The sequence below is a fragment of the Schistocerca piceifrons genome, chromosome 5, assembly GCF_021461385.2.
Source record: "Schistocerca piceifrons isolate TAMUIC-IGC-003096 chromosome 5, iqSchPice1.1, whole genome shotgun sequence".
Classification (NCBI taxonomy): Eukaryota; Metazoa; Arthropoda; class Insecta; order Orthoptera; family Acrididae; genus Schistocerca; species Schistocerca piceifrons.
The window spans coordinates 570,405,382-570,427,468 of NC_060142.1; the positions used below are offsets into that span (position 1 = coordinate 570,405,382).

General features: G+C 44.1%; 1 pseudogene; it reads right to left on the reverse strand.

The window, feature by feature from the left end:
* Positions 1-15,746: 15,746 nt before the first annotated feature.
* On the reverse strand, positions 15,747-15,864 carry LOC124799388 (annotated as a pseudogene).
* Positions 15,865-22,087: the final 6,223 nt, after the last annotated feature.

Here is a 22,087-nt window from a genome sequence, read left to right on the forward strand (position 1 = left end):
TTGCCTGGTGAAAGGTTGTTGTGATGCATCGTGTAACGAGGAGAAATGCGTACCATCACGTTTCCGACCTTGATAAAGGTCGGATTGTAGCCTATCGCGATTGCGGTTTATCGCATCGCGACATTGCTACTCACATTGGTCGAGATCCAATGACTGTTGGCAGAATATGGAATCGGTGGGTTCAGGAGGGTAATACGGAACGCCGTGCTGGATTCCAACAGCCTCGTATAACTAGCAGTCGAGATGGCAGGCAAGTTATCCGCATGGCTGTAACGGATCGTGCAGCCACGTTTCGATCCGTGAGTCAACAGCTGGGGACGTTTGCAAGACAACAACCATCTGCACGAACAGTTCGACGACGTTTGCAGCAGCATGGACTATCAGCTCGGAGATCATGGCTACGGTTACCCTTGACGCTGCATCACACACAGGAACCTGCGATGGTCTACTCAACGACGAACCTGGGTGCACGAATGGCAAAACGTCGTTTTTTTCGGATGAATCCAGGTTCTGTTTACAGCATCATGATGGTCGCATCCGTGTTTGGCGACATCGCGGTGAACGCACATTGGAAGCGTGTATTCGTCATTGCCATACTGGCGTATCACCCGGCGTGATGGTGTGGGGGGGGGGGCATCGGTTACACGTCTCGGTCTCCTCTTGTTCGCATTGACGGCACTTTGAACGGTGGACGTTACATTTCAGATGTGTTACGACCTATGGCTCTACCCTTCATTCGATCCCTGCGAAACCCTACATTTCAGCAGGATAACGCACGACCGGATGTTGCAGGTGCTGTACGAGCCTTTCTGGATACAGAAAATGTTCGACTGCTGCGCTGGCCAGCACATTCTCCAGATGTCCCACCAATTGAAAACGTCTGGTCAATGGTGGCCGAGCAACTGGCTCGTCACAATACGCCAGTCACTACTCTTGATAAACTGTGTTATCGTGTTGAAGCTGCATGGACATCTGTCCTTTACACGCCATCCAAGCTCTGTTTGACTCAATGCCCAGGCCTATCAAGGCCGTTATTAGGGGCAGAGGTGGTTGTTCTGGGTACTGATTTCTCAGGATCTATGCACCCAAATTGCGTGAAAATGTAATCAGATGTCACTTCTAGTATAATATATTGGTCCAATGAATACCCGTTTTCATCTGCATTTCTTCTTGGTGTAGCAATTTTAATGGCCAGTAGTGTATGTTTGACTCTGCATTATATGCAAATTTCCTTTCATATGCGATGGACGTACTTCGTTGTGCAAATCAGTGATCGGAAGCTCTGAGCAGACATGTAAAAGAAATGATTTGCACGGAGATGGATATAACTTTTTTTTAATCATTTCTCCTTCCACCTGGCGACCGCTGAGGAAATTTCAGCCGCCAGCTTCGAGCGTGGTCGGCGAGGGGAGGATGGTGACGGATTCCCAGAAACGCGGCCGGCCTACACAATAGCCGCGCCGCGCCAGCCCAGCGGCAAACAGAGTGGGGGCGGGGGAGGTGACCGGCCGTAGGACAGCCGCCTGAGACGTCGCTCGCGGCCCGCCTTCTGATGATGTCCGCAATCGGCGACTCTCGGACGCCCCGGACACCGTGCAGAGCGACGTAGTTTGAGAGAAGAATCGTTAGCGCCAGGATTTCACCCGTAACAAGTCCCGCCCACTCACCCCCAGTCTTTGTTCGGCGCCTGGGCATCGTTTCAGTTGACCCACGTGGCTTACTGCGTTCGGCTGCACTTGGAGTGAATGTTAAATTAATATCTCGCTAGGTCTTAAATTTTGCCAGATAGTTAAAAGACACGTTACAAAAAACGTGTACAGTTGGCGTCAGTTGTGCCAGGTACTTCCACAGCAAACATAAAAGAAAACAATTTTGCACTGAATTCTTTAAATGCGAGAACTCGGTATTCAGATGAATAGCCTATGAAGAAACATACTTCTGTGTGAGAAAAAGCACCCAAAGCTAAAACAGGAAAAACCTACCCTCAAAGAATAATTTGCTAGGAGAAATAGGAACCACGGTATGCTTGACACTCGAGTTTCAGAACTCAGACAGTATACGCGAAACACGCACCAGTGTTCACTATAATTCCAGAGGGCATCAAAATTACTTTGTTCTTGCTAGATCAATCCAGGCTTTTTCCCGTGTTATTCACTGAATAGTTTTGCTGAAAAGTTTTAGGGGTGGAAGAAGAGCTAGCACAGCATGAAGAACGTTTTAAAGCCGTCAAACACTGCAGCATTTATTTCCTCCATAACTGCTCTGTGACAAACATACACATCATCATTATCATTATCATTTTTACAAAATGGGTTGAATGGCATTTATGTAATTACTAAATCTTTTGGTTAAAAATAGATAGGACAAAGAATAACGACAGATTATTTTCCTGAGACGTTTGCAACAGCGTATAGTACATTAATCACACAGAAACAGCCACAATCCTTTATAACCTCGTTTATAATGCGCAGGTATGGCACTGGAAGAATTTACAAATTAAAATTCACCCATTACCCATGCAAATAGTAACGAAATATGTCATAATCAAATATCTTACTGCTTTCATTAGGCATTTCTACTTTATGGCATTCTTATATTCTTTAATTTTCGTGAGTTACTATGAGGGCCTACATAAACAAAACGACTTTCACTCATTTCTATATAACGTTGATGTTAGACAACAGAGTTAGTCGACGGCACCCGTGACTTCACTACCGACATGACAGATTCAAGACCATTGTTTTCGCATTGTGTGTTTGCTCTGCTGTTTCCCTCAAATAAACGTATTATAATAAGTGAATTAGTTAATGAAAATTTGTTTTTATTGCCCTTGAATAACATCCCGTTATTTTTTGTTTTCTATTGCTGGCGATACTTTCAGTTCTCTATAAATATTTTTATTTCTTTAATAATGCAAATTCATGTTATATTACTATCCAGAAGAACTTAAATTTCTTATCATTACTGAATTTCATCGCAGTGTAACGTGTGTTGAACAGTGACGATAACAACTTTGTTGTAGCTTCCAGTTTGCGCAATTGGCAGCTGTTTACGGGAGGGCCTTACACTACGGATAGGCGTGGAGGGGGGTGAATGGGCGGGACTTGTTCCGGGTGAAATCCTAGCGCTAAGGGCACGTGTTTGAGAGAGAAGGCGGAGCACAGCCGCTACGGCCTGTCGCATCGTCTGCCGAGGCTTCGCGGAAGCGGGCGTCTCTCTCGACAAGGGCCGCGTCACTGCGACGCCTCGCGTAGGCGCTGTAACCAGCTCGGCACGCTGGCGTCCCACGGCTGACAAGGAGACGGCACGACCTTGGGGTTTGGGATTTGTCCGAAATTTTGTGTGGTGAAAGAGGACCCCTAACACCTTACGTGGTTAAAATATTAGGACGCACTACTCGGAAAATCCTGAGAAAAATCGATCCAAAGTTTCTCAGGTGCCTTATAAGTATAAAATGTTAATCCATTCCCGAGCCACCGTCTGGCCTACATGGTTGCCGGCACGGTAGCTCAGCGTGTTCGGTCAGAGGGTTAGCTGCCCTCTGTAATAAAAAAAAAACTGAGGTAAATCGATCAACAACGAACTTAAACGGATGTCTTACGACGTCCGCCCCGAGCAGATGCAACGAACAAAATCGAACAAAAATGAGTAAAAAAAAATATGGTTAGCGGTCGGACCCTTACGCCAGAGGTCTCGGGTTCGATTCCTCCTCCGTCACTTTTTTTTTCCTTCTGTTGCTTGCAAAATTGCAGCGCATTGTTACAGGAGAATCGTGAAATTAATACCCGAGAAGACTATATAAAAATTCATTCTATAATTCACCATCAGTTATCGTCACCAATATTCCGAGACATGATTCAATATGCCTGGTTTGCCTCAAAATTATCAGAAACTCAAAACATTTTCGTAAATGTTAATGAGGCATATTTTTGTACAGATTTATTGCAAACGCCCTGTGATTGTAAAAAATGCGCTTTTATATGTTGCGCAAGGTGTCGCAAAAATTACTTTGTTTGTTTTTACGATAATTACCACTGCGGTCCTTGTTTATAATTATTATATGTATAAAAATTGAATGTTTCCCAGTCGAATTTGTTATTCTGATTAAAAACCCAATGATTCTCCTTATAAACTTTACAATGAAAAATGGAAAACCCACCGCCATGAATTGTGCTGTTGGACAAAAAGAAAATAATCTTTATTCAGTAATGTAACTAATTTGTTAAAGATAATGTAGGTTTGGGAAATTTTCTGAATAATTGGTGGAATAACAAAAGAAAATGAACAGATGGAAAAAAGAGCCAGAGGAGGAATACAACCCGAGAGCTCTGGCGTAAGAGTCCGAGTCCTAAACATCCAGGCCAGACGGCGGCTCGGCAATGGACTAACATTTTATACTCATAAGGCACCTAAGAAACTTTGGATCGATTTTTCCCACGATTTTCCGGGTAGCGCGTCCTAATATTTTAAGCACGTGAGGTGTTAGGGGTCCTCTTTCACCATACAAAAATTCGGACAAATCGCCGACCCCACGCTCGTGCCGTCTCCTTGTGAGAGGTTCCCGCGCAGACATCTCGCAGAGACTGCGACTGGAGGGTTCACGCTTATGTCAGCTAGTGATTATGGCCGCTGTAGAGACTAGGCAAGAGCTGTCATTGGTGGTTACAGTGACGTAATTCTGTAGTAGGAGATTTGTCGCTTTTGATTGATAGGCTTGATTGGCGAGAAAATTTTTGTTGGGCTGTGACTGGCTGGTCATTAGCGCAACGCAACAGACGCTCTGGAGGAAGTGTGGTGAAGAAAACACATGTGAGCCGTCGTGGTCGTCGCAGGAGTCGGACGTCAGTTACTATTCTGTCCTTTGACAAAGAGAAGTTTGTTAGAGTCTTACCTGGCCGGTCACCCAGGCAAATAGAGTTCAGCTGTCGAAATGGAGACGTATACCTCAGACACCATGAACCTCATCGCAGCGTACCCGGCCACGAACCACAGCCATCTTATACACGCCGAAATTTGCTGTTTGCTGTAATGAACGCTGCTCCGGCTACAGGGGTTCCGTTAATCTATTTCATGTCACAAGTATCCTTGTCTTCACAGCGGATGCACTTAGCATTCTTTCCTTTCATTGTCAGTAGGGCGTAGTGTCCGAAACTTTCATAGGCAATTTGTTCAGGAAGGTCCCATATTGGACTTTTCCTGTGCCTCTAGCTCTGCCTATTTTCGTCGATAAATTTGTCAATAGTTCACTGCGCTTATAATTTTGTCACAGCTCACGTTTGAATTTCATGCTCATGTTTGAGTCAATAAATCTCACTTTAATACTCTCAGTCAGAATTTCTCTGTTGAATTACACGATTCCTTTGCATTCGTAGCCGTCATTATTTTTGGAGGGGAAATAACCTCTTAATTAAATTTATATAAAGTTTAGCCGGTAGAAGACTGGTTGCACTAGGACCAAGTTAATCAGCATCTTTTCTTGGTTGTATACGATGTGCATCCTCATGAACGTGGTACGGATGGGAGCTTCACTCTGGTCCTGATTTGCATGTCAGCTAGGGACACCGACACACAACCACAGGCTAACTTCCAAAGAAACGAGGAAGAAGTTACTGGTTGCCAACTTAGGGACATTTGGAGGCGAGAGAAAATTACATGTCCTAAAGAAGCAGCAGGTATGACCGTGACCTGTGCAGAATGAAGCGGTGCACGTCGTGGAGCAATAACACCACCTTTGACAGTTTCCCGTAACACTCCGTCTTGAGAACCTCTCGTAATCTCGTCAGGAGATTTCGCTACTATGCTCGTGTTACTGTTTACCCGTTACAAGCATAATCTGTTAGCATAACACAATAACAGTCCCAACAAATATGCAGCATCACCTTGCGTGGTGATGGATGGGTCTTCACCTTTTTGTCGGTGGTGAATCCACCAGTTTCCACTGTTTGCTTTGCTCCTTTGTGTCGGGCTCATAGCGATGCACCCAGCATTTGTCCGCGGTGACGAGGCAGATAAGGATCTCAGCTGGATTGGCCTGACGTAGCTGCAACATTTTTCACTGCTGCCTCGTTTCGGCAGGCTTTTTCAGTGATTCTGAACAGTCTAGAAACCCAGCAGGCGGCGAGCTGTATCATGTTCAAAATATCGTGCAAGATGGTCAAGACTGGTCCACTATTGATTTTCACTTTTCCACTCTTGCCTCGGTTGCGATACGCCGCCTTCCGAGCACCATTCCTCCCACTTCCCTTGCGATTCAAGGTTCTTCCAAAGAGATGGTCTACCACTTCGGTATTCATCATCCAAATTGTTTGAGTAGACTGGAGGCCCATGCAGCACTAGCAGCTGTGTCATATGATTATGCATTGTTGATGTACACTTTTATCCAATCAGTACGGATTGATTGTTACCTTGTTGCCCTAATACATATAGTCTGTGTAAATAAATGTGAATGAATGATCTGTGTGTAGTGTAATTGTAGCATATTGTAATAAATTATTTTTTAAATAGATAATGATTAGTTATTTTTATCACAGAACTTCTTACACTTCTTTAAACTGTAAAAATGTTAACCCAGACTCATTACACCCAACACTTCAGCGTGCTAAATAATTGCGGTGCGGGATTAGCGGAGCGGTCTGAGGCGCTGCAGTCATGGACTGTGCGGCTGGTCCCGGCGGAGGTTCGAGTCCTCCCTCAGGGATGAGTGTGTGTGTTTGTCTTTAGGATAGTTTAGGTTAAGTAGTGTGTAAGTTTAGGGACTGATGACCTTAGCAGTTAAGTCCCATAAGATTTCACACACATTTTTTGCTAAATAATTGATTACAAATACTTCGTTTTACTGAAGTTATGTTAACGAACACGTACGTTATTGCACACCAAAGGAAAAAGCAACATATGAACGTGATCTCTTTTGGTCTCAGGGTTTGAAATTTTAGGGTCCTGCATGTATATTTGTTTGTAACACACTGGTTTGTGCCGGCCAGTGTGGCTGAGCGGTTCTAGGCGCTTCTGTCTGGAACCGCGCTGCTGCTACGGTCGCAGGTTCGAATCCTGCCTCGGGCATGGATGTGTGTGATGTCCTTAGGTTTAAGTAGTTCTAAGTCTAGGGGCCTGGTGACCTCAAATGTTAAGTCCCATAGTGCTCAGAGCCATTTGAACATTGGTTTTTAGTTTTAATTACGCGAATCATATTTAGTTATAGCTTTCTTTGTAACGGCGCCTACGTGAAAAATAACGTACTCGACATTAGGGATCCATTACGGCGATATTTGATCAGAAAATGAAAGTAATGACGGACATACTTTACTACTTTCCTAAAGGCATAAAATGAATAAGTATTCTCAATAATTCCTCGCTAGAAGAGCCGTAATTACCAAAAATAGCAGTATCGACCGTAACGGCGGACAACAGTAAGATCGTAACTAATAAAACTCTCAATATCTGCAGGAAGGGACACAGTTCGCCTATAAATAAAAGACTGTTTCACTGATAACATTGCCCGCATCTCGTGGTCGTGCGGTAGCGTTCTCGCTTCCCACGCCCGGGTTCCCGGGTGCGATTCCCGGCGGGGTCAGGGATTTTCTCTGCCTCGTGATGGCTGGGTGTTGTGTGATGTCCTTAGGTTAGCTAGGTTTAAGTAGTTCTAAGTTCTAGGGGACTGATGACCATAGATGTTAAGTCCCATAGTGCTCAGGGCCATTTGAACTGATAACATTTCACTTTCTGGAAACGTGTTAGATAAAATAACAATTATCACAGACTTAATATGAAACGTAGGAAATGTTCATCTTGGTAGGTCAGCTGTAAAACTTGAAAAGGCACAACGTCTTCTCTTGTCGGACAAATAAAAATTGACGGAGTACATATTGCTTTGTTTAATCATTATCTACACAGATAATAAATCGGACTTATTGTTTTTGTCCTTACCACTCGATGCCCTTCACATGAAAAAATGTGTTTTTCACGTATTACACAAAAATATATTAAGTCCTTTTCTCAAGTATATTCATAGGGAAAATGCGACAGGAGACGGCACAAGGCCTATGCAGCACTAGCCAGTGTGTCATATGATTGTGCATTGTTGTTGTACATTTTTACCAAATCAGTACGGATTGTTGCCGTGTTGCCCTCCTTCAAACGAAGAAAACAAATTATCGCACCAAAGACAGTTTTATCAATAGACTACGGCATTTCATTTTAGCTCCTCTGTCGGCGTGGTATGAAACAACGGCGGAGCGATTTCGGTGTGTACCATGACTGCAGACATATGCCTGCAAACTAATAGAAGTTCGTAACTTTATTTTTGCGAAACAAAGATAATGCCAACGGCCTTGCTGCAGTCTTAACACCACTCTCTGTCAGATCACCGAAGTTACACGCTGGTAGGGCTTGGCTAGCTCTTGGAAGGGTGCCCTTCCGATTCTGCCGAGCGCTATTGGCAAGCGGGGTTCACTCGGCTGTTAAGAGGTCAATTGAGGAGCTACCTAACTGAGATGTTGCCTCTCCGGCCACGAAAACTTACAACGGTGGGGAGAGCAGTACGCTGACCACATGCTGCTCCATAACCGCATCCAGTGATACTTATCGCCGGCCGCGGTGGTCTAGCGGTTCTAGGCGCACAGTCCGGAACCGTGCGACTGCTACGGTCGCAGGTTCGAATCCTGCCTCGGGCATGGATGTGTGTGATGCCCTTAGGTTAGTTAGGTTTAAGTAGTTCTAAGTTCTAGGGGACTGATGACCACAACTGTTAAGTCCCATAGCGCTCAGAGCCATTTTTGATACTTATCGACTGAGTATGACACGGCGGTCGGTCGGTACCGTTGAGCCTTTCGAGAGTCCTGTTCGGACGGAGCTTTAGTTTTCAATACAGATGTTATTGTAGCTGACATTTCTGTTTGTGAAATAACCCGCATCACAATTATTGGAACAGTACATAAATTCGACTGTTACACAGATCTGCAGCAAAATGTGGGAAATGAAATACAACTAATGAACAGATTACGTCTCAGAACAATAAAATAAAACGGAAAATTATTACTTTCATGGGTGTGAAAGCATGAGCTGAAAATATGACGAGGCACACATGTTTTATAACATGCCCTGCCTTAGCGGAATCCTCACAAAATATATACCAGATCAGCTTAGCTTAAAATATGTCCTAAACTAGGCGATAGTTCTGGTAGAGTCTTACTGTATATCATTACTGCTCACAAACTGCAGTACAGTAGCCACAACTTACGTCTGTTCCTTAAGCTCGTTAGGTACCGCTACTGTACGCCTACACATATTCGTCAATTATGAAATTGTACAGAGTGCAATAAATAAATAGTACGATAGGTATAAACTACAGTGGGCTTAACAAATGTATAAGTTATTACAGTGATAAAGTATAGTAATTAAGAAAACCAAAAAAGTTAAATTTAAAATTGTTAAAAGGAAATGGTTCTGAGAGGCTCTTGTCATTTTAGGTAAAAATAATAACATACACATGAACAATCTTACAGAGATAATAAAATAACAAAGTTGATAGAAGAACTAGAGAAAGACATGAAAGAATGAAGACAAAAGACTAAAGTAGGTTATGAGCGACATCTCTTTGCGTAACCGACTGAATGTATGCATAGGCGAGAAGTCGGAGGAACTTAACCGCCAGAGGGCCTCAAGTACTCTGCGACACGCCGTTCTAAGAAAAGTATGATAAAATATTCTAACAGTCACTTAATAGGATTATCTTTTTAATGAAGCTTATTACATAAACAGAAGGGAGAACCGAAAGCGAAAGTGAAACGAAAGTAGCCTATTCACTAGTTGTATTTCATTTCCCAAGTTACACTGCGGATCTGAAGATGGTCATTGCTGACCGAAACCGGTAGTCTACGGACCGAAAGTGTTGTGATCATTGACGGGAATAAAATAAATTCGTTTTAATTTTATGTTCGTTGTTCGTGGTGGTAGCTGATCGTCACATTTATCACGTTTACGTGGTATTCGCCTCACGGTAAGTTTCCTGTCGAAAGCCTGACACATCGCAGTGGCGTCAGCAGCATCGATGACTCGTCGAGCAGCGACGCTAGCGAGTCTTATCGCTTGCCAGTGCAATTAACGGCCGCTGCCGACATGCGGGCTACGCTGCGGCGTAGCCGGCCGTTTTCCGGAATCATCGCCGAGTCAGGCGCAGAAATACAGGCTGAGAAGGAAACGGACATGTCGGCTGTGAGTTCCTCGGAAATATGAAGAAGCGTGTTTCAAGATACCTGAGTGACGCTAGATCCCACACAGGTTTCCGCTTTTTGCGAAGGAGTACATTTGTTTTAATCCACAGTTGATGAATCTTCCGCGTGAGACGTCTGTAAGATCTGAGAATGAATACCACCTATTATACACATGATAGATTTTACTAAAGAAATCATCGATTATAGTTACAGTAGATGTTGGAATTGTGTTTTTTGACTCGGCACTAACTTGACACATTCCCAGCAATGACCAATCACTCAGTCCGGCATGCTCATCTAGTTAAGCCGATACCTTACAAAACGTTTTTCTTGTCCGACAGTATCGTACACATCAAGCAAGCATTTATTGAAGATCTCACTTTCTAAAAGTGTCATGTTCCCTTTTGCATTATTATATGCCACATTGATACTAGCATTTGAAGTCCTCAGATCTTTTTTTCCTGAGGTTGCTATAAATATTTTGCTGCTTCGTCAGATGGACCATCACTTGACATGACTTCTGCACTACTGTATCTTCGGAAAGTTCAGAGTAGTACATAGAATATTTCGTGCTAAAAATCCCTACAGTTTGCACTTTTCGACAACTGAATTATCGACAACACTTGAACAAATAATACCATGTTGTTCACTTTTGTCGAATTTTCGACACACCGATCCCACCTTCGCTTGTTTTCTGTGACCCTTCACGTTGAAATGCTACGATAACAATTGATTACGAGTTAACTGACCTTTCACACAATTAAGGGCCAGTTAGCTGAACTACTGTAGTCAGGCTTCGAAGGCAGCCGCATTAGTCGCATTATTTGTTGCTTATTCGATTCGTCGTTGTTACAAAGTTGTCCAGTGACACCAACCAGCAAGTGACTGTACAGTTTGACAGAGTACGCTTCGGACAATTATGGAACCATGGTGTGCCGATCGATTGGTCAGTTTCTATTTCCAGTCCAATTAACAATATTATTTATCTAAAAATGGTTTCAGGTAGTAAGCTCTGTATTTCTACTGTCTTATCTGCACCTTTAAGGCACTTACATGTACAAACTTCTTCCAGGTAAACTTCATTTCTGAAAACACTTCCCGCAGATAAATAACATTTCGATGAGTTCAGACCTTGTGGGAAAATTTTACAATCGCCGTTTCAGCCCATCCGTCCCATGAACTATCAACTACTGTCCCCAGTGCGCTCTTAGGCCATTGAAGTACGTTGTCCGCTTTATGGAATGGTGCTTCTTCCTTCTGTAAAGAGCCATCTCAATTGCATTAATAAATTTATTTTATTTTTTAGTCATCAACCTTCTGAGTACTGTCCTCGATCTTGTCCCGTGTTATCTACTCTTCTCATATCTGCGTAGCTACTTTACCAAAACCTTTTTATATATTCAAGTCTTCTTGTGTCCCTAGTCTTTTCCCTACACTGCTCGTTCCTGGATTCCATAACAACTGTCTAACAAACTTGTCTCTGCTGTCTCAGCTCGCCCTATTTGCCCAAGAAATTCACAGTGCCGTAGACACTGGCGAGCAGATTGATGCCGTATTCCTGGACTTCAGGAAGGCATTTGATACGGTTCCGCACTTACGTTTAGTGAAAAAAATACGAGCTTACGGAATATCGGACCAGGTTTGTGATTGGATTCAGGATTTCCTAGAAGAAAGAACACAACATGTCATTCTTAACGGTTCAAAATCTGCAGATGTAGAGGTAATTTCGGGAGTACCGCAAGGAAGCGTGATAGGACCTTTATTGTTTACAATATACATAAATGACTTAGTTGACAACATCGGTAGCTCCGTGAGGCTATTTGCAGATGACACGGTTGTCTACAAGAAAGTAGCAACATCAGAAGACTCGTACGTACTCCAGGAAGACCTGCAGAGGATTAATGCATGGTGCGACAGCTGGCAGCTTTCCCTAAACGTAGATAAATGTAATATAATGCGCATACATAGGGGCAGAAATCCATTCCAGTACGATTATGCCATAGGTGGTAAATCATTGGAAGCGGTAACGACCGTAAAATACTTAGGAGTTACTATCCGGAGCGATCTGAAGTGGAATGATCACATAAAACAAATAGTGGGAAAAGCAGGCGCCAGGTTGAGATTCATAGGAAGAATTCTAAGAAAATGTGACTCATCGACGAAAGAAGTAGCTTACAAAACGCTTGTTCGTCCGATTCTTGAGTATTGCTCATCAGTATGGGACCCTTACCAGGTTGGATTAATAGAAGAGATAGACATGATCCAGCGAAAAGCAGCGCGATTCGTCATGGGGACATTTAGTCAGCGCGAGAGCGTTACGGAGATGCTGAACAAGCTCCAGTGGCGGACACTTCAAGAAAGGCGTTACGCAATACGGAGAGATTTATTATCGAAATTACGAGAGAGCACATTCCGGGAAGAGATGGGCAACATATTACTACCGCCCACATATATCTCGCGTAATGATCACAACGAAAAGATCCGAGAAATTAGAGCAAATACGGAGACTTACAAGCAGTCGTTCTTCCCACGCACAATTCGTGAATGGAACAGGGAAGCGGGGATCAGATAGTGGTACAATAAGTACCCTCCGCCACATACCGTAAGGTGGCTCGCGGAGTATAGATGTAGATGTAGATGTAGATGTAAGAGTCATCAATCGACGTCTTCCCTAATCTGTACTCAGTATTACTTCATTTCATATTTCATTTATCCACTAGAATTTTCACGTCCATCGACAGCACGACGTTAAAAACTCTTCCAGTTCCTTCTTCTTCGGATTTATGATATTCCACGTTTCTCTTCCTCACAGTACTGTGCTGCAGATGTACATATTCAGAAATTTCTCCCTCGCTTATCAATGTCTGATGTCAGCATAGCCCCCTTGTTGAACACTTTCTTCTCCTTCGCCGATCTGCTTCTGAAATCCTCCTTGCCTCTGCCTTCCTGTATTAACTTCCTTCCTCGATTGCAGAATTCTTTCACTTCTTCCACCTATTCGTCGTTTGAAATTTTGATGTTGAGCTGGTCGTTAACCTCTTTTCTATTACTAATCTCTACCTTCGCCTTTTCTTTCTTTGAAACTAAGCCACATTAAGTGCTAAATATGTTGCCTATCCCGTGGAACAGGTCTTCGAAGTTTTTATTACTCTGGCCAGAGGGGCTATGTCACCTGCGTTTGTTATCTTTTTCGTTTGCAGTTAAATTCATCGTTCTAAATTTTCTTTCACTTTCTCCACTGCTTCTTCGATGTGCCGGTCGAACAACAGTGGTAATATGTTGTAAACATTGAAGTATGCCTGCTCTTATATGACTTACTACTGTAAGTAGGCTCATAAATACCTGTTTTAGTAAAACTAGTCTTTACATTATTGTAAATAAATTCATGACATATATAATCAGCTTTGTAGCGACATCTGACTTCAGTAACGACAAGAGAATGAAATGAGCAGCTCACACTTACGTAAATCTGGCAACTTAATGAATGTCAGGCATGTACTAATTATTGAACATTAATGAATAGGAAAATCCCTCGTTTAAAATCCTGTCGAAATTACTGAAGCTTAACAGTGATCAACTTAAAGTCGACCACTGTACAGTGCGGATGTGAACGTCTCTCTGTAATTGCAGTAGCGCAATATATAAAACGAGTAACTGCTGATAGTACGTCTCAGACATCTGAATGGTATGAATTTCTAAAGATTTGGATCGGAATGATTTTTCAAGTAAAGTAGATAGACGCATTTCTATTTGTAATTTAGTTTGTGGGACATGAACAAAAACACTTCGAATCAGCCACAGCATCTCTTCACTCAGCGACTGCCTTTGGTGTCTGTTTTTATAAAACTATCTGACAGCCGAAATACTTTATGTACTTTATTACGTGCAACCGCTGAACGATTCCTACCAGTTTTCAACTAACGAATCCTACTCAGTGGTCGGGTAGAAAGCAAATCTACTGCTCGCCTGTAAGGAGTAAGTCTCAGTCCCTTAAATTTTTAAGTTTATTAATAATTAAATCAATTAAGATCAAACTGAACCACTAAGAAGTTCTCCTTAATTAGCATTTGACTTAATTTAGAATAGAAACTCGTGTTAACACATCAAAATATTAATAAATCAAACAGCCATTGATAACTAGATGCCTCTGAAGAAGCCAAACTGAGAAGTTAGGTGAGTTGCACCAATAATTTCGTATTAGAATTATCTTTCAATAGTTTTCTCATGCAGCCGCAGCTACCATTTTTATTAATGCGATGATAACGCTTTTCCAAAACCGATGGTAAGTCACAAGTGTCATACATTTTTGACACTAACACAACCTTTCAATTCCTGAACCTGCTACCGATTTTAGGAACTCTGAAAGTATCTCGTAAACTCCTACTGACTCGTTTGACTTTAGATCTTTCACTGCACTGTAAAGCCATGGGCACATTACTGGATGGTCTACTTCGCCCACATCAACTTCCACATCCTCTCCTGCTATATTTAGAGATAGTGCCTTTCCATCATACAGGACTTCAATACATTCTTGTCAGAATTCATCGTGTCACTAAACTTTATGGGCTGACGGGGTAGGCCGTATAGTTTTATCCTCAATATTTTTGTATTCGCATATACCTTCTTATTTTAAATCGTTGCACTTCCTCTACTATTAGATTCCCTGCTGGGTCGGAGATTTTCTCCGCTCAGGGACTGGGTGTTGTGTTGTCCTAATCATCATCATTTAATCCCCATCAACGTACAAGTCGCCGAAGTGGCGTCAAATCGAAAGACTGGCACCTGTCGAACGGTCTTCATCTACATCTACATCCATACTCCGCAAGCCACCTGACGGTGTGTGGCGGAGGGTACCTTGAGTACCTCTATCGGTTCTCCCTTCCACTTCAGTCTCGTATTGTTCATGGACAGAAAGATTGTCGGTATGCCTCTGTGTGGGATCTAATCTCTCTGATTTTATCCTCATCGTCTCTTCACGAAGTATACGTAGGACGGAAGGACCGGGCCAATACGCTGCTTGGCTCCTCGACGGGAGGCCCTAGTCACACGACATTTACATTCAGTTTACTTCCTCTACTCTGGACCGTAACTGTATAAAAACATTCAAATCTGCGAGTCACGAATTCCTTAATTGTGTTATAAGTTAAGGCTTAATCTGTTGTCAGTCTTGCTTTGGATTATCGATTTCTTTCTATGGTTTATGTCGGCGTCAATGTATTGTTTTCCGTAATCAGTAGCTATCTTGTCTAGCTCGATTATTAACACAAGCTAAATGGCGAGGAACAAGCAGACATGTTGGAAGCATCAGCAGATCTCTGTAGCTTTTCCTTCAAAAAGCACTGCGTCTTCAGGCCACAAGTGGCCCATCGGGACCATCCGACCGCCATGTCAACCTCACCCGAGGATGCGAATAAGAGGGGCGTATGGTCATCACACCGTTCTCTCGGTCGTTAAGATGGTTTTCTTTGGCCGGAGCCGCTACTGTTCGGTCGAGTAGCTCCTCAATTGGCATCACGAGGCTGAGTGCACCCCGAAAAATGGCAACAGCGCATGGCGGCCCGGATGGTCACCCATCCGAGTTCTGGCCACGTCCGACAGCGCTTAACTTCGGTGATCTGACGGGAACCGGTGGATTCACTGCGGCAAGGCCGTTGCCTTTTCCTTCAAAAGTGAGTTTAAAATACATCGGATCTTGGAAACATGCCCCTGGAATACAAGAGGCACCTAAGGGTAGTCTGGCCACAAGGATGGCGGATTGTAATTTAACACCCCATTGACAGTGAAGTCATTAGAAACATTCGGGTTGGGAAACTATGGAACACATAATAACCGACCTCCTTTTCCAAAGAAAGAATTCTGCTGTTGACCGTGTTTGGTTTAGGAATACTACATCAAATCTTGATTTGGTTGCTCAGACACGGATTCGAACCTCGTGCACCTGTAATACTAAACCACTGTCTTCCGCACAGCGCCAACTCAACCGGTAGGTTATATTTCGACACCGACACACGTGCTAACTGTAGGAATGACTTATATGAATTAACATAGTTGGATGTGCAATGTTTCACTAAGTTCCAATGGTCTCTGTGGACCTGACGAAACGTTCACGTAAAAGGGCCACTCTGACACCAGATAGGGAGATGACAGAGAGATGGCCGAAATACTGAACTCGGTGGTCCAAAATTGCTCCACTGCGGTATATCTTAATCCATTTCCTGCTTTCAGTCATCACAAGAACACCGAAATGGCAAATATTGAGATAAGTGATCACGAAATGAAAAATGGACCAAAATGGGATAACAATGGAAAGGCATCTGGAGCGAATCAGATCTACATCTACGTGACTACTCTGCAATACACATTTAATAGCCTGGCAGAGGGTTCATCGAACTGTCTTCAGTCTAATTCTCCATAGTTCCACTATCGAACAATGCGCACGGCAATGAACATTTAATTCTTTCCGTGCGGGCTCTGATTTCTCTTATTTTGATTAATGATCGTTTCTCTCTGTGTAGGTGGTCGTCCATAAAATCTTTTCTCAATCGGAGGAGTATTGTATTGTATGGAACCGGGGACCTAGAAATGGCGGAAAGGCTTAGTCCCCGCCGTAGCCCTCAGTGGTTCATAAGCGCACAACAGCCTACAGCAGTCCACTTATCCCACCGCCGCCCCACACCGAACCCAGGGTTATTATGCGGTTCGGCCCCCAATGGATGCCCCCCCCTCGCTCCCCCCCACCCCGATCCCCCTCGGGTACGTCTCACACCAGACGAGTGTAACCCCAATGTTTGCGTGTTAGAGTAATTAATTATTGTGTACGCTTACTTGGAGACAGTGTTTGCACATCAATCGCCGAAATAGTGTAACTGAGGTGGAATAAGCGGAACCAGCCCGCATTCGCGAGGCAGATGGAAAACCGCCTTAAAAACCACCCACAGACTACCCGGCGCACCGGACCTCGACACTAATCTACCGGGTGGATTCGTGCCAGGGACCGGCACGCCTTCCCACCCGGAAAGCAGTGCCTTAGACTTCACGGCTAACCGGGCGGGCTTTCGGAGGAGTACGTTGGCGATTGAAATTTTGTATAAAGATTTTTCCGCAACGAATAACGTCTTTGTTTTAATGGCTGCGACCTCAACTTGCATATCATATCCACGACACGCTCGTCCCTATTTCGCGATAAGACAAAACGAGCTGCCATTCTTTGAACTATTTCTATCTTCTCCTATCAGTCCTGTTTGGTAGATATCCCATACCGTGCAGCAATATTCTACAAGAGGAAGGACAAGCATAGCGTAGGCAATCTTTTTATTAAATCTGTTCGTACTGTAGTGAGAACGATGTATTTCAGACAATTAGCAGAAATTAAAACGAAGAAGAAAAGATGAATAAAATGCTAATGTTCGATTTCGGTTTCTGGCACAGCCTTGAAAAGATGTTCTTGTCCAACAATCACAATGAAGATAGTACGAAAACTGCATAACTTTTCAAATTTGCGCTCCATACTTACTGGAACACAGCTGGGTAGTGATATCTAGGCTATCTATTTGTTATTTACGGGCGGCACGTGAGAGATACCGCTTTCACATCTTTTCTATCGGGTAGCATCTAGCGAATAGCGGCAGTTAAAACGTAGCGCGTGTGTTTTGGACCAATTATTGACAGAAATATCTATTGTGTTTCGACATGAACCAGAGGACCATGTCTGTTACCAGTTGTCTATTCGTCATGTCTGTTGCAGTAGTAACTGACTAGGTACCATTAGAGTGCGTTGACCGCTTCCTCAGAGCATCGCCCGCCAGAGATTATGAAGGAAGGACGGTTGAGGGTGACAACTTTAAGACGGTCTCTTTTTCGAGGGCGAAAGATACACGCAGTGAACCAGTCACAGGAACCAGACCATCATTCGGTTGAAATTTTATACGGGAAAGCAGGTTTCTTCATCGAATTTTACTGAAAAAAGCTTCTCGAGCTTCTCAGCCGAGTCATGTCATCGTGCTGTGGCAACGTTTCGACGAGTTTCCTATACTTCAGGCGAAGTTCCTTCCTTTATAGTCGCTGGGCAGCACTTCTCTGCCGAGGACCCGACGGATGGGTCAGTAGCGTGCCAAAGACACGCTGCGGCAAATAAACTGGCAATACCCTGGACTCGACAACCGGAGAACCCTTCACACCACCGAGCAACCGCTCATGCTGTGACCTCCTCCCATCATCCACTCTACACCCCGCCTCCCCCAACCGCTCCCCGTTACTATCGCACTGAACATGTCTCCCGGAGACACGTGATGGGCGTCAAGCAGCGAAGTCTGCTTTCCAGAGGCTGAACGAACTGGACACGAACCCCAAACTTTGCTCGAATACGCCGTATTGCAAACTTGCCGAAACGTAGTGACAACACAACGACATAGCTCGGTTAATAACCCGAGAAGATTTCGTCAGTTTAAGATGGAAGGAAACTACGGAAATCATTATGGAAATCGACAGGCAATTTCAGCGGTACACTGGATGAATGCATATGTAGACACAGATTGCATTATAAGACCACACTTCCCATACATCGATAAAATGGATTACGATATCTTACAGTATAAAATTTTTGTATCTGCATCTATACTTTGCGAATCAGTTTGTAGTACTTGACAGTGGGTAGCTTGATTTGTACCATTTATAAAAACTCGTGGATAAAGTGTCGGAAAAATTGCTGTTTGTACGTCTCTGTGCGAGCTGTTGTTATGCAAGATTCTTTCTGCAAGATCCGTACGGGACAGACACGTCGAGTGCTTAAGAATATTCGAAGTTTTCTGTCCTGCAATAAGATTCGTGAAGTTGCCTGTATAGGTTTTCGCGAGATGTACGGCGTCTAACTTCGAGTGTCTGCCGGTTAAGATTTTACAAGATCTCTGTTACACTGTCTTGTCCGGCAGACAACTTTGTGACCAGAATGAGATTTTCACTCTGCAGCGGAATGTGCGCTGATATGAAACTTCTTGGTAGATTAAAACCGTGTGCCGGATCGAGACTCGAACTCGGGACCTTTGCCATTCGCAGGCAAGCCGCATTCGCGGCTACCCAAGCACGACTCGCGACCCGACCTCACAGCTTCAGTTCTGTCAGTACCTCGTCTTCTAACTTCCAAACTTCACAGAAGCTCTTCTGCGAACCTGCGAGTCGTGCTTGGGTATCTCGGATGGTACAGCACTTGCCCGCGAAAAAAATGGTTCAAATGGCTCTGAGCACTATGGGACTTAACATCGGAGGTCATCAGTCCCCTAGAACTTAGAACTGCTTAAACCTAACTAACCTAAGGACATTACGCACATCCATGCCCGAGGCAGGATTCGAACCTGCGACCGTAGCGGTCGCGCGGTTCCGGACTGAAGCGCCTAGAACCGCTCGGCCACATCGGCCGACTTGCCCGCGAAAGGCACAGGCCATTAGTTCTAGTCTCGGTCCGGCTCATAGTTTTAGTCTGCCAGGAAGTTTCAACCATTCACGCAGCTCTTCTTGGTACACACTCGATGTCTCCTCTTAGTCCAGCTGGATACAGGTTTCATATGCTTGAGCAGCATTGAAGTACGGGACATAATGAAACGTCTATCTCGTCCGTTGCTCCGAGCTCCCGAGGGGTAGCGCGGTATCACATCCGCGGCCGTTGCCAGAACCCGCGCACTCTTGGCAGTGCGAAGTAGGCGACACAAATCACGCGACGAACTGCTCCGCATATTTAATCAGAGACGTTTACTGGTGAACCTAGACTAATTATCTGCTCTACTAAACTGTCAGATCAATCGAAATAAGTGTCGCCAACCTCACTTTGACGTGAGACGGGAATAAAATTTTCGCACTTCCAAAATCAATAATTAAAAGCCCTGCAGTTGCAGAAAACATTCCGAGTTCTGACCTCTGGGCTAGAATATACTCATTGCTAACATTTCAGTACACTCCCTCCAACTGACTGCTAGCAGCTCCATCCTGTAATCTCCACTTCAATGAAACAGAAATATAGTCTAAAGTTAATAGGGAAAGTGTCAGTCAAAATCATCACTCTGCTAAACATTCCCAAGTCCTTCTCGTTCACTGAAACACCTCTGCCCAGTAACTACAGGCTCGCTATCTGATGTAAGGGATCTGGCTACCGAGCCCTTGCATGCTAACTTGAAGCAACACTCACTCTCCTAGATCACCAAAAGCTTACGACTACGCACGGGAACATACTTTGAGGAACTCTTATGAAGTAATCGGTTGACCACGAAGGAACCCTCTTTCCTGGGTTGTGAAATACACAACGAAAACATCACCACCACGGCAGAGGGCCAACAAAGTCTACACTCCATGATGGCTGCCGGGCGACTCGTTCAGTTTATGAGTTCCAGATGTGGCCCACGGCATTATTTAACATTGATGCCTTTCAACCAGTCCGAGTCAGGGCGGGAATGTAGGAGTTTTCATAGAGCCCTCCTCACTCCTACAAATAAAGCTTCTGCAAGGTGCTGCATCCTGGAAGGACGTCTTGCAGTTTGCCACCGATGTTGGAAAACACCAGACATCCTGAGGAAATTTCTCATCCTATAAATCAACTTGGTCGACTCGGATCACCACCCATTTAGGAGGATTAGAGAAAGACAGGTCCATTATCTTCAAGGCGAACAAAATCCTCTTCCCATGCATGGGCGGCCAGGAAATAATATGTTACAGTACGTTTTCTGTACCCAAGCTGCAGTTTACAGTGTCCTGCGAATCACTGTTGAATGCCATGTGCTTTACCTAGAATTGAACCTATATGGTCGTTCCTCTACATACCTCTACAGATTGACACTAACAAAAATTGGCATAACGTGACTCGAATTTTGACTAATTAATCATTTAATTAAAGGATATTACGTTTCGTGATGTGCACAGCATTGCATTTCTGTACACTAAGCGCCTACTGATACTGCGTCGAGATATGCTGGCACAACATTACGTAACGCAGTTTTAACCAGACAGAATTTCCTCCCAGATAACTCAATCGTCTGCAAAAAGCCTTAGAATGCAATCAGTAAGTTACTATCTGATAGACGGTTAATTTATTACTTGAAAAGTGACGGTCTTATAAGGGTCCACTAGGGTACTAAAGACTCTGTAGGTGGCTCTCAATCAGGGATGACGTATTACCTCGTGCCTGTTAGAAATTTTCGATCCAGTCGTAGACCTGGTTAGATATCTCATAGGAATATATACTGATGAGCCACTGACATACAATAGATATAAACCCTTCCAGGCTGGACTCGCATTCGGGAGGACGACGGTTCAATCCCGCGTCCGGCCGTTCTGATTTAGGTTTTCCGTGATTTCCCTAAATCGCTCCAGGCAAATGCCGCGATGTTTCCTTTCAAAGGGAACGGCCGACTTCCTTCCCCTTCCATACCTAATCCGATGAGACCGATGACCTCGCTGTCTGGTCTCCTCCCCCAAAACAACCCAACGCTTCCAGGCGATAGCATCATCGTTTGGCGGAAAATGACTGTTTGTCAGACACACACATGGTATATGTAGTACCAGTGAATATCGTGTCCGTGTGTAGAATGGGGAAGAAAATACATCTGAGTTTGACCGAGAACATATAGTAATCGCCCGGAGACTCGGAACGAGAATTTAGGAAACTGCACGACTTGCCCGGTGTTCGAGCTGTGCTGTGTTGACTGTCTTCAGGGCGACCGCCCCTCATTACAGATGTCAAACGTCTTAGGCTGTGCAGACTGGTAAAACAGGACAGGCGGCGAACTATTGAGGCACTAGCATCAGACTTTAATGCTGGGCAGAGTACAAGTGTGCAAATGTTAACACCACGACATGGGCAACTACGACTGAAATGGACACGTGACCGTCGGCACTGG